Here is a 16,524-nt window from a genome sequence, read left to right as displayed (position 1 = left end):
AAGAAATTGATGAGATGGCATATATACAAATGCCTAAACATGGTAGATGTTTACTAAATTTTGAGTATGAACATTTAAAATTGTTTAATTAGAAAGTGATTCTAAAACCTATGAAGCAGATTGGAATAGGGTTTCGAGTGTAAAAAATAAGGGACACTGAACTGCACCATTTGGGGGAGGAGAAATGTATACAGTATTTACTGTATGATTTTTGTGTTATTTCCTACTTTGTATCATGGACAAGAGCTTTTTATAAGAAGTGTACATCCTCTCCCATTCCTGCCCCAAATGTTCCTTAGCAAATGTTTATGGACAATTTAATATAAATAGATTTATATCATTGGAGAACATTACATTGCTTTTAATAAGCTAACATGTTCTGCAGGTGTTGGAGAGAGGACATGGTATTTTCTAGAAGCTATTTGACCAAGGCAGTGTTGATTTTCAAAATCTGTTAACATCTTACATTAAAATAAGTTATTTCAAAGTAGTTTGGGAAGTGCTGAGGTGAATGAAGAAAGAAGGAAGGAGGGAAGGGAAAGGGAAAGAAGGAAGGGGGGGAAGAGAGAAAAAGGAGAGAAGAGAAGGGGGGAGCAGAGGGGAGAGGAGAGGAGAGGGAAAGAGAGAGAGGGAAAGAGAAAATATGTATTTGTTTGTCCCCCAAGCAGTGAAATGATCAGAATCAAATGGAACGCTATAACAGTAATTGTTGAGGCATAAATACATAAATAGTTACCATCCGGAATAGGGAACAATGAAAAGATAGAGAACAGGACCTTTGATCCAGAAGACCTGATGGAGACAGGTGCTTAAGTGGCCCTCACATTAACTGTGTTCAGCAAATCAAATGAAATGCAGTACTGAGAACTGGATTTGGAAACCAGCTTGAAGTCAGGGAAAGTTACTTATCACAGCTATAATATTACTTTTTCTGTGTCTCATGTGCACATTCAGCCAAGCTGCTTTTTCTGAAGTTTTGTGGGGTTTTTCCCTCAAACTTGAGTCAGAGAAATCTGGAGTTGGAGTAAGAGGAACACTCCCACTCTGCTGAATGGTTCTCCAACTTGAGTACATGTTGAAATCACCTGGGGATCATTAAACAGCACTGAAACCAGTTTTTCTGTCCTGTACAGTCAGAGCTTCTAATTTACTAATTGTGGCGCAGACTGGGCCTCAGAAGTTTTATATAACCCCAAGTGATTCTGTGGGACAGCAACCTAGTTAATGCATAACCTAGAATGCTTAAGAATTAAAAAGCTAAAAGAAAAGACTCTCTCTGCTCTCCCTCCCTCTCTCCCTCTCTCCCTCTCTCCCTCTCTCTCTCTCTCTCTCTCTCTCTCCCCCTCCCTCCCTCCCTCCCTCCTCCCTCCCTCTCCCTCCCTCTCCCTCCCTCTGTCCCTCCATCCCTCTGTCCCTCCCCTCTCCCTCCCTCCCTCTGTCCCTCCCTCCCCTCCCCTCCCTCCCTCCCTCCCTCCCTCCCTGTCTCCTTCTTTGAAAGGTATGTTAATAAGCTATGGGGATAACACTGACAAGCTAGATTGGAGTAACTCCAATCTAGTAGCGGTAATGAAAACAATATAATAATGGCTAACATTTACTAAATACCTACTCCTTTCCAATTTTGTAAATGCGCTTTACTGCCAATAATCCATTTAAGTCCTTTGACAACTCTGAGGCAGGTGTAAAAATGCTCAGCGTGGGATCCATTGCTTGAACAGAGAGATTAACTTGGCTAGGGCACTCAGTAAGAAGCACACCAGTCTTCTAGATTCTAAATGCAAAAACACCGAAACTAAGACCTTGGATACACCAGAACCTGACCTTGACAGAAAAAGTCTAGGGGTTCTTAGTTTTGGATGCACACTGATGAGCTTAAAACACACACACACACACACACACACACACACACACGTTATTTTTTTAGGTTTGCGAAAATATTCTGTATGATATTTTAGTGGTGGATACTTGACACTATGCATTTGTCAAAGTCAAAACCCACACAAGTTTACAGCTCAAACACTGAAATTTAATGTATACAAACTTAAAAAATCAATGAAATCAGAGTCTCTTAAGATGGAATGCAGACTGTAAACAAAGAATCTAATTGTATTACGAATGTATAACAACACTGAAGGAGGTGGAGGAAAAAGGTGCCGCGCTAGTAACTTTGGATTTGAACAGAGATTAAAGGCAATGGGAACTTGACATAAGCAGTGCACTCCAGTAGGTAAAGTTATTTTCTACAGAGGCACAGGTTAAGAATTCCGAAAGCACTATCCATGTATACTGGAAGTGAACAATTAAGTAAGTAGATGGTGAATGGTTGCAGCCAAGTTTCTTACTGCTCGTGGGGGAGGGAGGCTTGTATAATAGTTAAGGAAGAGGAGAGAAGGCTAGAATGATCCATGGAGTAATAAATTAGAGTTGGAGACATCAGTATGAACTCACATTTAGTTCAGTATAGATACTTGGATATTTATGGGTTGGTAATACACACGTTTATTTTCTAGCTCTGTCCTCTGAGAGGACCTAGAAGCAACAGCATCTTGGAAGCCACGGGCACACCAAGTTCCTGGATGTTGGTTTCTAATACCATTCCCCAGTAAAAGGAAACAGGGCTTCTTGGAGAAATGGTTGATTCTAAGGCTTGGGCAGGGAATATGCAAGATAAGCCTGGAACTCAAAAAGACAAAATGATAGGGTATGTCCAGGGGACACAAGGGCAAATAAAAGAGCTCTCAGTAGCCAATCTTGTCATAATTTGAGCAGCAAAATAAGTAACACAGTACTGGAGTATAACCCAAAGTATAAAGTAAATATCACGAGTCCATACTAACAGGAATAAATAATTGAATACATAAATAAATATATGGGAAAGAATAGGCAAATCTCCTGTGTAGAATAAGTGTCAATAATTGATGAAGCCATTCCTCCCTCAAGGCGGTAGAACATAACTCCCTTTCACATAAGCGTGGGCTGCACATAGCGACTTCTTTCCAAGTAGTGTGGTACCAGCGGACAAAGGAATTGTTACTTTACAGTGGAGAAACCTGATAAACCTCAGTCGAATGACTACGATAAATATCAGCATCAGGGACGTGTCATGGCATGTCCTCGTGATGTGGTGTGATAAGAAAGGCACTTTACCTCTGTGATCTTCCTCCCCAAAGTCCATAACCTCCATTCAAACATGGAAAAAAAATCAGACAAATCTGAATTGAGGGACATTCTCCAAAATACCTGACCAGTACTCTTCAAAACTGTCAAAGTCATCACTAAAAAGGAGAGTGTGAGAAACTGTCACAACCAAGAGGAGCCTAAGGAGACAAGATGACTAAATGTAGTGTGGTGTCCTGGATGGGATCCTGGACCAGAAAAAGGACATTAGGTAAAAACTAAGAAAATCTAAATCAGGCATGACATATATCATTTTTATATACTAATTGTAACAAATGTATCATATTACTAATAGGTGATAATGGGAAAATTGGGTGTAGAATATATGGAGAGTCTCAAAATTATCTTTAAAACCTTTTGTAAATGTGCAACTATTCTCAAGTTAAAAGTTATGTAAAAAACAACAAAGTAAAATACTCTATCTTAGGACACCTGTAGAGACTCAGATTTAATTTGTCTGGGGTGGAGCTTGAGCACAAGTATGTTTTAAAAGAGCCTCACATGGGCTTCCCTGGTGGCGCTGTGGTTGAGAGTCCACCTGCCGATGCAGGGGACACGGGTTCGTGCCCCGGTCTGGGAGGATCCCACATGCTGTGGAGCGGCTGGGCCCATGAGCCATGGCCGCTGAGCCTGTGCATCCGGAGCCTGTGCTCCACAACGGGAGAGGCTACAGCAGTGAGAGACCCGCGTACAGGAAAAAAAAAAAAAAAAGACCCTCACATGATTCTAAGGAGTCTTAGATGAGGATTAAAGTTCATTGAATTAGTCCCATGGCACAACTTTTCCTTTCCAACATGTGCTAAAATTTGCCTTTTCAGTCCAGAGTTCTGAAATCTTCCCTAAAGGTTCTTCCCACAAGCGATCCAAGTGTATTCCAAGTTTTTGAGATCCAAGTTTTTTTGAGTCCTAGTTTCTGAGAATCTAAGCCTGAGTTCTTTGAGAAAACTCAGATAATGTTTCTAAATTTAGTAGTATGTTCCGATGTCAATTAACAAAAGAAAAGTCATCCGTTCTCTTAAAAAAAGACATAAATATTATTAATTGAGATTGTAGTCTAGAAGGATAATTCAATCCCAGAATTTTGGTGCCTCAAAAGTGGCAGTTGAAATGACTGCTGTTTTAGTATCCAAATTGCATGTGGCAAACTTTGTTTTTGCTTTGCACAAGTTTGGTTTTGAAATCAGAGCAGATCAATATAACAGAAGTTAAAAGTACAGAATCATAAACTTTTGAGATTATTCAGTCTTGTGGTTTTCCTCTGTGCCACATATTTCTTGGGAGGCTTCCTTGGCGTTTAGGTGGCATGAGTTCCATAACTCCACTTTGCTTCAGAGTCATCCCTGTGTAACCAGTTGTTTCTTTCCTGATGTTTCCACATAGTACTCCTTAAAAAACCCAAAAAACAACCGAACAAAACATTCAAACAGACAAAAACAAAAAACACACGAACAAACTTCTGGTGCTGCTAAGAAAAAAAAATTTAAGCCACCAAACTAGTCCAGTTCCCCCAATTTGCAGATGAGGTATTTGAGGCCCAAAAAGGTCAAGGGCACACACTTGATTCTGATGCCCAGTTCCATCTAGAGTATGCGTGTAATGATGTTTAACCTTGATCTCAACATGAGTGTCAGTGATGGCAGCGAATCCAAACTTTGTAAGGCTTTGTCTTTTTGATAACCAGATGAGCTAGATGCGCTCAGTTTGAGCTCAAAAATATTCAGTTGCTTACACTAAATTCTGTTATTTATGTCCATCTCTCTTCCTTCTCAGGTATCAGATCATGTAAGTTTACATTCCTTTTCAGGGCAGGTTCTGTTATGTTTCTTTGTCTTTGGATACCTGTTTCAATTAGATGTTGGAGCCAGTTGAAATCAGACGCACCTGTGTGTGTGGCTCCTGTGTCTGACCACTCTGATTTTGACAGTAAAACATGGCCTAAAGTCTTCCAAGCAGTGCCTACGAATTAGTAAAGAGTGCTGAGCTGAGGTTATGTTCTTATCTAGAAAGGAGAGTTTGGGTTTTTTTTTTTTTTGGTTTTGGTTCATTTGTTTGTTTGTTTGTTTGTTTGTTTTTTAACCACCAGTCTTCTAAAGATACTCAGACCAGATGTAAGGCAATTGGTTGCAAAGTTGTCAGAATATATCGCAGAAAACTCTGGGCAAATGGCACCTTAGAAATATTCAACACAGTGAAGTTTGAAGCTAATCAACTCCAATGATATAATTCACCTCCTTACCTTCAATAGTCCCTTTGGTTTAACTTTTAACAAACATAGCAATGCCAAAGAACTTTGGCCTGTCTGGTGGGTACACTTCAAAAAGCTTTAATACTTGAGACACTTTCAACTGTGCAAGCACAGCCAACCATGCTTTTATTATTACCAGTTTCTGAATATGGCTGAGGAGGGAAAATGCCACTGTATTTCCTTTAAAAGTTATAATAAGAAAGAACTAGCAGATAGGATATGGCCCTGAGGTGACTTAACTGTATAACTCTTTTAAAAGTTCTCAAGACTAAATTACCCTTAGTCTTTGACTCAGCATTTTACAAGCTAATACCAGAACATCTACTTAGACCTTATTAAAAACCCTTGAGAGAACTGTAATCGTGTTTCTGGAAATTTTTTAAAGAATTTAAAATGTCTGGAAAGAAAAATACTGGGTACTATTAAGTACATTTTGTTGAACTTCTCATTTAATTTAATTCAACATGAGTTGAGTTTTAACTTAGAAGTAAAAATTAGTGAGCAAGTGGAGAGAAACAGCACTGCTTCACTGATTAGAATAAGTGTACCCATATGTATGGGTTTTCTAGCTAACTGAACCTTATGCCCTTACACATTACTTTTTTTTTTAATCCAAATAATTTTGTAAAGACATCTGCATACTTCCTTGCGGAGAAGGTATTAATCACAATCATACCATTAATATGTTGAGGGCAGGCTCTCAGGTCAGAATGTCAGGATTCATATTCTAGCTCTGTATCTTGCTAACCCTGAGACCTTGGGCATATTATTTACCTACTCTAAGCCTAACAGTCCTCTTATATAAAGTGGAAATAATTATAATACATATCACACAGATTTGTTGTGAGGACTAGAATAAAATAATCCATTCAGATCACTCTGTGCCTAGTTTATAGTATAAAAGTATACAGAATAAAAGAAACATGAGAAACATATAGTAACTGCAAAACATGTATTGCAGTTGCTATTTTTTTTTTAAATGTTGAGCCTTCTTTTAATTTATTTTTATTTTTGACTGTGTTGGGTCTTCGTTTTTGTGCGAGGGCTTTCTCTAGTTGTGGCAAGTGGGGGCCACTCTTCATCGCGGTGCACGGGCCTCTCACTGTTGCGGCCTCTCTTGCTGCGGAGCACAGGCTCCAGACGCGCAGGCTCAGTAGTTGTGGCTCTCGGGCCTAGTTGCTCCGCAGCATGTGGGATCCTCCCAGACCAGGGCTCTCAAACCCGTGTCCCCTACATTAGCAGGCAGACTCTCAACCACTGCGCCACCAGGGAAGCCCGCAGTTGCTATTTTTATGGTGATGATTTAATGCACAGCCCATTCTATCTTGACCTGTCTGTCAAACTGTCAGCTATCGCTTTTCTTGCATTTTTCACCATTCTTCCCACCTCACATCCTTTCCCCAAATCCTTCTATTCTTTGCTCCTAATCTGCCATGGGTGGCACAACCTGATAAGAAGGTTTACTGAGCATAATAAGCTACTGAGGAGTCAGTAGACTCTGAGAGAATTTGGCTTTAACATAGGAGTTCAGAGCAAGGCTTTTGGCTCTCAGTCAATTTTTATTTCAGTGTTTGGGAATTTGGTGCATGGAAATTGCTGGAAATCTGATTTGTTGTTAAATGTGCTTAAACTACATAAACAGCTTAATTCTGCATACTTTCTCATTACACGTAGCCTCCACATTTAATTTTAGCAATATAAAACCGAGCTCCTCACTTTCTCTAAATATATGTTAGTTGCAGTTTTAAGACAACTGTCTTATATAAAATGAATATTTTTAGATTTGGGGGTAATATTGCAAATAAAATTTATTTTTCATATGAAGTTAGTGTTCCAACAACTTTTAAAATGATTTGTTAAAAGAGAGGAAAGGCTTCTCATTCATTTCACTATTCTAACATATGGATTATTTCTAGTTTCGTACATTCCCTTCTAGTTCTTATGCATAAACACACAAACTCTTAAGTCATTTTGACAAAAGTAAATAAATTTATAAAAGCTAGGAATATCATGCTTTTCTTACTGTGTCTGAAGAGCTTTAACCTGAACATTATAGTTCTGAAAATACATTTTTCTCAATCATGTACTCAATACTTAGCCAACAAAGAAATCAAGATATTCCCTTTCCAGTGGATGTGTTACTCAGTTTCAGAAAACGGAGCAAGAAAGGTATATATTAATTTACAGATGATGGTGAGAAATACTTCAAATGAAAGCATATTCAGAACCTTTTCCCCTCCAACCATTCTCTCTGCTTATGCATATTTTAATCACATACTGACACCAATTATTCCATAAAAGACCAGAAAACCATTTTTTGAAGGTTATCAGCATCACACAGTGTTTTAATCAAACAGTGAAATAAATTAAGATTCTGGAAAGTGATTATAGTCATTTAGTACACATACACAAATGGATTGGACCACTAGAAATTTAAATTGTGCTAAGAATTTTTTTTTTAATGTCATTGAATTCTTCCATGGCCTGCTGAAAACTTTTATTTTTTTTTTCCAAGAGTCATAGTTTATTGTCACTGAGTTGGGAATGGGTTCGGCTTGAGTGATTTTGTTCATTAACATTCTTTCTGAAATAACGGATGTTCTAGACAGGAAAAAATCCTGAGCTAGAAATTCTCATATATGTACACAATGGAAAGAGAATGGGGCATGCTGCTGTCATACTGGTACATGTGTATATTTGTAAGAATAGGAGATGGAGGAAGTCTCATTTCTCTTGAAATGTTGGGGCTTTCTTAAATAATTTTTATTATTAAATGAAAAACAAATTAAATAATTTGTATGAAAAACTATGAATAGTTTAGAAAAGCTGTTAACCAAAAGTTGCATCATATTATAATCAATGGTGTTTAAAATAAATAAATGAATAAGCTCTAAACATTTTTATACCTCATATCTTTATTTGGAATCTCAATTTGTTCTTGATTTAAATATATTTTTGCCTTTAATAGTCGGTATTTAGGTGGCTAATACAGATCATCAGCATGATCTGTAATTCCACAACTTAACCAGTGTCCCTACTGTTAGTGTTCAAGAGTTAAGGACAGGCAAAGTGTTGGCCCTGACTCTTAGTGACCGTGCAGTGTTTGAGACTGCTCAGTGCTTGTGTCTCTGCTAGGGGGTCTACGAAGCATGTGTTTCCTCTGGCCTCTCCTCCCGGTTTCTGTCTTCCCCATTTTACCACTTGACCTCTTTCTGACTCTAGCCTAGCTACATCATCTTGACTATCTTGATCCTGACTGGGTCTTCATTTAGTAGTTTCGCTTTTCTGTTTTTGACCCTGAATTGTTACCAAGTCACCCAGTCATCACTGTCCAAAAAGAAACACTGCAGCTCCTCCCTTTAGCAAATTCCCTCTTTAAATTGTTGGCCATATATCTATTTTCTTCTTTGGATAATAAACGACATAAAATCCACTTGCATCCCTGAAGCTCACATCAATGATTCTCTAGTCCAGCTGAAAACCACTCCCTGGTTCACCGTGATAAAACCATTAAGCAGGCATATTTCAGGTCAGAAGTTTCTGATAAAGTGAGTGCATGATGAAAACATAATTAGACCTGAATTGTTTAGACTCCTGAGCTGTCCGTAAATATAAAGTAGCTGCTTTTCACAGCTCCCAGTCCTCTACCTTTCCATATTGGAATTGACAGCTGCTATACAATTTAAAAATGAAATATCCAATTTTTGATAACAGCTATTCTTTGGGGCTTTGACCAGAGAAAGACTCCATTAAGCATTGTCGTTGGCTTGGCACGTACAAAGGCTAATTTAATTCTTTCTTCCAGGTCACTCTACATCATGTCATCTTAGTCTTGACTTGGGGGTTTCTGAAGGAATCCAACTACAAGGTTCTTTCCCCCCTCACATTTTATTGTAGAAATAGTGGTTGGCAGTAGTGACGTCAGTATACCTATCATGATTTCTTTCCATCTCGGGGACTTAATAGTGCAGATTCTACTGGAATTCACTCTGTCATCACTCTTGGTTGCTTTTATCTTCCACTTAACTCCTCTGCCTTCCACTTCCCTGCATTCTTCATGTCAGTGCCATTTTACAATTATTTACTGTGCCAGTGGTTTTGCTAGTGCCAGAATAGGGGCTCATGCATGATAAAAAGGGCAATACAAGACATGACTGAAACCGAGAGAATAACTGACACTGCTGTGTTAGAGAACATCATTGAACCTAGTTCTTAGAGACCAGGTAGGTATGTGGAGCACATTTAGAGGAGAATGCAGCAATGGGAAATAATCAGGTGAAAAGCTGACATCAGAAAGTTCCTGGCATAAGTGGTAAGAAGCAAACTATGGAGACTGGGTTTGGAGGTTAGACTTCTGTATTTAGATTGAGCCATGACAGCTTTGCAGGAGAGCTAGTCTCTCAGAACATAGTGTCAAGATAGGACTTTAGGCATGAAATAAAGTGAGAAAAATTGCCATTTAGGAGATTGATTATAAAAATGGCCACAGTTGTTTCTGCTTCCCTCTATCTATGCTGTCTGCATTGTGAATCTTCATTTCTCCCATCAAGGAATCTATTTCCCGATCTCTTACACCTGGGCTGGCTTTGTGGCTTAAGACCTGCTTTGGCCAATAGAATATGGCTGAAGTGGCAGTGGGCCTGTTCTAAGCCAGAGTATCAGAAGCCCTTGCCTTCTTCCTCTTGCTCTCTTGGATCCCTGCAAGCTGCCAGGTGAACAAGTCCAGTGCAGCTTGCTGGAGGGCGAGAGACCATGTGGAGAAAGGGAAGCTTTGCCTGCTGAAACTGTCCTGGACCAGGCAGGCCTCAGGCCTCAGCTGACCTGTAAGCAATCTCGTACGCATCAGTAAATCCAACCAAGACTACAAGAACCACCTGTTCCTAAGTGCCAACTTACAGAATCATATGCTTAATTCTTTTTTTTTTTTAATACATTTATTTTATTTATTTTTACTTTCGGCTGTGTTGGGTCTTCGTTGCTGCATGCGGGCTTTCTCTAGTTACGGCAAGCTGGGGCTGCTCTTCCTTGCCGTGCATGGGCTCCTCACTGCAGTGGCTTCTCTTGTTGCAGAGCATGGGCTCTAGGCGCGTGAGCTTCAATAGATGTGGCACACGGGCTCAGTAGTTGTGGCGCACGGGCATAGTTGCTCCACGGCATGTGGGATCTTTCCAGACCAGGGCTCGAACCCCTGTCCGCTGCATTGGCAGGCAGATTCTTAACCACTGCGCCACCAGGGAAGCCCCATACGCTTAATTCTTAATCATATGCTTAATGGTGCTTTTTCATATGTTAAATAAATGGCCATATGTTAAATAAATGGCCACTAACTCACTAAATATGAAGATGGTTTATTATGCATAAATTCTCTTTAATGAAAAAGTGTTTGGATTCCATATTAGAAGGCAAGATCCATTCAACATCATTGTAAGACCATATTAATATTGAACATCGAAGATATTAATTCAGTATTTTTTTCCCAGAGTATGGAACTTGTTCTGGATTTAGAATGGGCTTAAGAGCCACAGCTCTAGGCTCTAGACTGTGGGCGAAATTATAGAGATTGTTGCTGGAAGAAGTATTTTGAAAAACAAGTCAACTAAACTGTCTTCATTCATTACACAAATGTATTAAAAGGGAAGCTGGCCCAAAAGAAGTTAAATGGTAGAAATTTTTCCTTTAATATTTTAAATGCTAGTTAAGGATTTTGCTAATCAAAAGTGTATAAAACAAATGATAGTATTGGCAAGGTTGTGGAGAAACTGGAATGCTTGTACACTGTTCTTGGGAATGTAAAATGGTGCAGCCACTATGGAAAAGAATATGGTGATTCCTCAAAGAATTAAACATAGAATTACCATATGATTAGGTAATCACACTTCTGGTTATAGATCCAAAAGAACTGATATCAGTATCTTAAAGTGATATTGGCATTCCCATGTTTGTTGTAGCATTATTCACAATAGTCAAGATATATAAATAACTTACATTGTTCATTGATAGATGAACAGATAAAGAAAATTAGATATATGCATGCAACGGAATATTATTCAGCCTTAAAAAAAGTAAATTCTACTGTACGCAACAACATGGATGAACTAGGAGGACATTATGCTAAGTACAATAAGCCAGTCACAGAAGGAAAAATAGAGCATGACTCCACTTACGTTAGGTATCTAAAATAGGCAAGTTCAAAGAAACAGAGCGTGGATTGGTGGTTGTCAGGGGCTGGGGAGAGAGAGATATGGGGAGTTGCTGTGCAGAGGATGTATGTTTTCAGTTATGCAAAACGAATTCTAGAGACCTACTGTAGCACATTATGCCTGTAGTGAACACTACTTGTGCACTTAGAAAACTGTCAAGAGGGTAGATTGCATGTTAAATGTTCTTATCACAGTAAAAAACAATTGCAAAAGGAGATCAATATGAACTAATATGATTTTTCAGTTGTTTTTTTCCACATAAACAGATATATGAGATTTAATGGTTGCAACTACTTTGTCATTAACTTTCAGAAGAGAAGAGAATCATAGAGATTGTGTACTACAGTTCTGACATTTTGTAATTGTTAAAAAGGGTCCTGATTAGATCCTGTAAATAGTAAATGGAAGAACTTACTGTAGCATTCATTCATTTCTCCTCATCTGGTGCTTTGCCTATATAATCTAATGAGTTCTTTCACAAGTTAAATTAGTAGAGAATATTTATCTCCAGGCCAAAGTAAAAACAGATGTGAGTTTAATTTTGCAAAAATTGTTTACCTTGAAGGTTCTTCCCATTCTTCCTCAGGCACTGTTATAATTGCTATTCCGATGGCATATTCCATTGCTAAGACATTTTTCCCCTAAAATATTTTTAAGAGCCTCAGGATCTACTGCCTACTAATTGGTAAGAGAGCTATAACTTAGATTATTCTTGGAAAGAAAGAACTAGGTAGAAATGTCATCACAATTTGTATTTTCAACCTAAAGGAGAGAAGGCTGATAGAGTAATTTAATAATGTTCCTCCAGATCATGAAGAGTTTATACAGTAGCATTGGTGACCAAATTTTGTCCATTTTTTTCGTGTGTGTACATGAGCACAAAGAGTGTAAGAAAAGAAGTCTGAGCTTTAGTGCTTTCTGGTAACTTGTAAGTCAGTTAAGTGTGGCATGAAGACATACCCATTAAAAAAAGTATGCTACTGTCTTAATCCAGGCTTCTGTAACAAAAATACCATAGACTGGGTGACTTAAACCAGAAACATTTATTTCTCACTGTTCTGTAGTCTTGGATGTCCAAGCTCAAAGTGTCAGCAGCTCCGGTGTCTAGTGAAGGCCTATTTCCTGGGTTGCAGATGGCGGTCTTCTCCTCGTATCCTCAATGGTATAGAGCAGAGAGAGGAAGCAAGCTCTCAGATCTCTCCTTTTTAGTCTAAATATATTAACCCAGTAGGAGGGTCATAGCTCCAAAGATAACTGGCATAGAGACTAGCCATACCATCGCCCACAGTAGACCATGATACTTATATGAAACAGAGAATCCCGTTATTTCTAAAGGGCCCCTGATGGAATTCCCTTAAATCTGGAAAAACTCTCATTTTTGTTAGCCTAGGAAAGCGGGGATCTCATTTTAGACTTTCTAGATATTTCATTGGCACTTTCATATGTTTCACTGACCCATCAGTTCCTTTTTCTTTAACTCTAGTTTTGCTTTAAACTCTAGCATTGCTTGTAGTACAAAGGAGGCACTCACAGACTGTTGCAAGAGTGAATAAACGAGTGGACTCTGTTGGCGATGCTTTCCTAAGAGCAGCTGTGAGTAGTAGCAGTGGGTCGATATAAGCTTCTCGAGGCAGGCATGCTGCTTGTTACTACTTCTGCATTTTCCTGGGCACTCAGCTCATTGCTGCATAGATGGTAGGAGCTTATCTGATTCTTGTCGAACAGAATAGGTTCAGTGCCCATGGGATGTTAAAATGGAAGGAAAATAAAATTCTGACCTTTTCCTTATTGAGCTTTAAGAATAATATTATACACAGGAGTGTCGTTATATATTTATCTGAGTAAATTCCTATTATGGTAAGCACTGAAGAAAGTATCTGGTATATCATGGATATTTATCTCCTTACCGTCTTTGTCTTAACTCTGTGAAGCTCTGTGCATTAATTCATAAACCTGCGGAAACAACTTACTGAAAAAATGCAATTTTTGTTGTGGAAAAGCCCGTGAAGCCCAGCGTTTTTTGGTTGCTGGCTCTCCTTGAACAGCCTCTTTACTCGGTGCTCTGCACTTGCTGCCCTCTCTAGACTCATGATTCAGATGTTCTAGGTGATTTACGGTTGCTTATGACTCTCAGTTTCTGAGACTGTGCAGGGGCAGCTGAGCCATCTTGTCACATTATGTCGTAATATTATGTCCCTCAAACCATGGGCCTCAGCCCACAAGTAGCAACTCCAGATTAGCTTCACAGTGCACTTGGCGTTTACTATTCATTCTTGACCCCAGAAGAGCAGTCAAAGAATGTGAACAGGGCCTTCCCTGAGAGTGCGGTGTGGCTACTGCAGTGATGTGTAATTGTCACAGCTCCCTGCTTTGTGTCAGACTTTTTGGAGGTGACATTATGAGTGTTATCTCATAGTGGTGAGCAGTGTAGTGTCAGGGTTAAAAATGGTAGCTGAAGAGTTAGACTGTCCCTAAAACTTGACTCCACAATGACCATGAGCCAGTTGTTCAAATTCTCAGTTTCTTCAACTCTACGGTGGTACCCATAATAGATCATTATAATAACAATAATTGTTGTAAAGACTAAATGAAGTGTTTGATGTCTATTAAGCACTCAATACGTGTCAGCGAGTCTTATTTTTATAGTCTAATCTCCAGTTAAAATTAATATCGCTTTAAAGTCAGAGAGGCCTAGGTTGGAATCCTGTTGGTACTTTTGAACTTTATGATCGTTTTTACACTGATTGCAAAGGCAAACGTGAGCACAGGTTGGTTTGTATAATGTTATCAACTGAATTAGAGATGCACATATTGCATGGTATCATCAGGGTGGCTATTTCAGCCAGGCCACCAGATGTCCCAGCAGCGGGTTTTACATCCAGCCGCCATTCAGGTTGATCACTGTCCCTGTCATACTGATTGTGTTGCAGTTTAATATCACACCATGACCTTAGTATCAAAGTAATTTTTGTTGTTGTTGTTATATAAAACAGAGACATTCAAGAAATTTCAAAGGAGGAAAAATAGTTATTGTGAGGGTACCCATAGATGGGAAGCTTCAGAAACTGGCAAATCTATGAACTGGCTATTCTCTTCCTTTTTTTCTCGGAACATACATGGGTCCTTTCTGTGTTGTTTCTCTGTTTTCTTGACATACTACCTATGTATCATGGCTTCCTCAGAGTTTTTCTTTTTTCTTTTGCAGGGGTATTTTCTGTTTTCTCCTCTTCCTTTATGCCTTTCTCATACTATTCATTGTTCCCATTTCTTTGTGTTCTTAGTTCAAATTCCTGAGGGGGTGATCAGGTCACCTACCTCATGCCTTTTGGATGCCAGCTGCTCTATAGACAGCTCATCTTTGTTGACTGCTCACCTGATCTCTGTAGCTGAGGCCAGGGAGCAGGCTGCATCGCAAGGTACACAGCGTGGCTCCAAAATGTGAGGGGGATGGGCAGAGCAGTTTCCCGGCAAATCTGTGTGGCTGCAGCACGCACGGTGACATCTGTGCGCGGTCATAGCACCCATGGATGCCCTGACTTCTGTTCATTTGGCGTTTCAGTAGTTTATTTATTGCAGCAGTTCTGTTGAAGAGAATGATTGCTGATTCTTGTTGAGGCTTGGATATTAGAACCGAGAAGATAAATTGAATCAGGTACTGAGTAAATGGTCCAGTCAGAGGAAACATCTAAAGAGAATTTCAGGCACTTCCTTTAAAACAGTGGTATATTTAACTAAAGCAAACATTGGTCTAAAAATGGGCCTTTTAAGTCACAAAAGTATAGTGTCAGTATTGCTCATGATACAGTAAACAAAACAAAATAGAATGAACACATAAAGAGATATTAGGATATGTCATTAGATAACAGGTTTTTTGTTTTTGGTTTTTTTGTTTGTTTGTTGCGGTACGCGGGCCTCTCACTGCTGTGGCCTCTCCCATTGCAGAGCACAGGCTCCACACGCGCAGGCTCAGCGGCCATGGCTCACGGGCCTAGCCGCTCCGCGGCATGTGGGATCTTCCCAGACCGGGGCACGAACCCGTGTCCCCTGCATCGGCAGGCGGACTCTCAACCACTGCGCCACCAGGGAAGCCTGGTAACACAGTTTTGACCTGCACATAGATATTTCCTGATTATTAAGGAACATTTTCAACTGTCCAGAATGATTTCGCTGCTGTTTTGTAGCATGTCTGGAAGATGATTTTTTTTTAACCATGGGAAAGAAATGCTGCTACAGTCATATGCTAAAACACCCTGCAATCATCAGTAGTTTGAAGTACTCAATAATGAATGCTTATAAAGGAAATATTGTTTAAACCATGGAAGAGTGAGAATCAGTTATTCTATTCCTGTGTTGCTCCTTGGGCAAGACATACTAATTTGTTAACAAATTTACCTCTTTATCTTTTTTAGCTTTAAATAAAATTTAGTCACCAAAGTGGATGTTTGGGGATCATCAGAATATTAAATTTCCCTGCTTGACTTCCCAAAATTCAGCAAGGCACCAAGACAGCCCAATGTTGTTAAGTAAATAGAGGAATAAATAGCTCCATGTTTTTCAAATCTGTGAAGTTAGCAACATGTAGGTTTCTTGCATGTTTAAAAACTACAGCTTAAGCCTCATGCCCGTGACACAGACGGAAGAAAACAACAGGCTCTGTTCACTGTGTCCAGTTGTATAGGTCTTGGCCATCACTGGTTCTGTTGTGATTTTTTTTCCCTTTTTGAATTTAATTTTCAGTCATTCTAAGCACAGTACTTTGTAACATCAGTATTTAGCGTGAGCTTCCTTAACATCAAGGACTGACTTGAGTTGTGTCAGACTCAAGAGACAGCCTTGAAAGCCAGCACACTGAGTAGAACCATTTATCCATTTAGATCACAGCTGATTATAACACCAACAGCT

Source organism: Globicephala melas, chromosome 11, assembly GCF_963455315.2.
Source record: "Globicephala melas chromosome 11, mGloMel1.2, whole genome shotgun sequence".
In the NCBI taxonomy this organism is placed as follows: Eukaryota; Metazoa; Chordata; class Mammalia; order Artiodactyla; family Delphinidae; genus Globicephala; species Globicephala melas.
The sequence above is the reverse complement of the archived record's forward strand: the minus strand, read 5'-3'. Positions refer to the sequence as shown.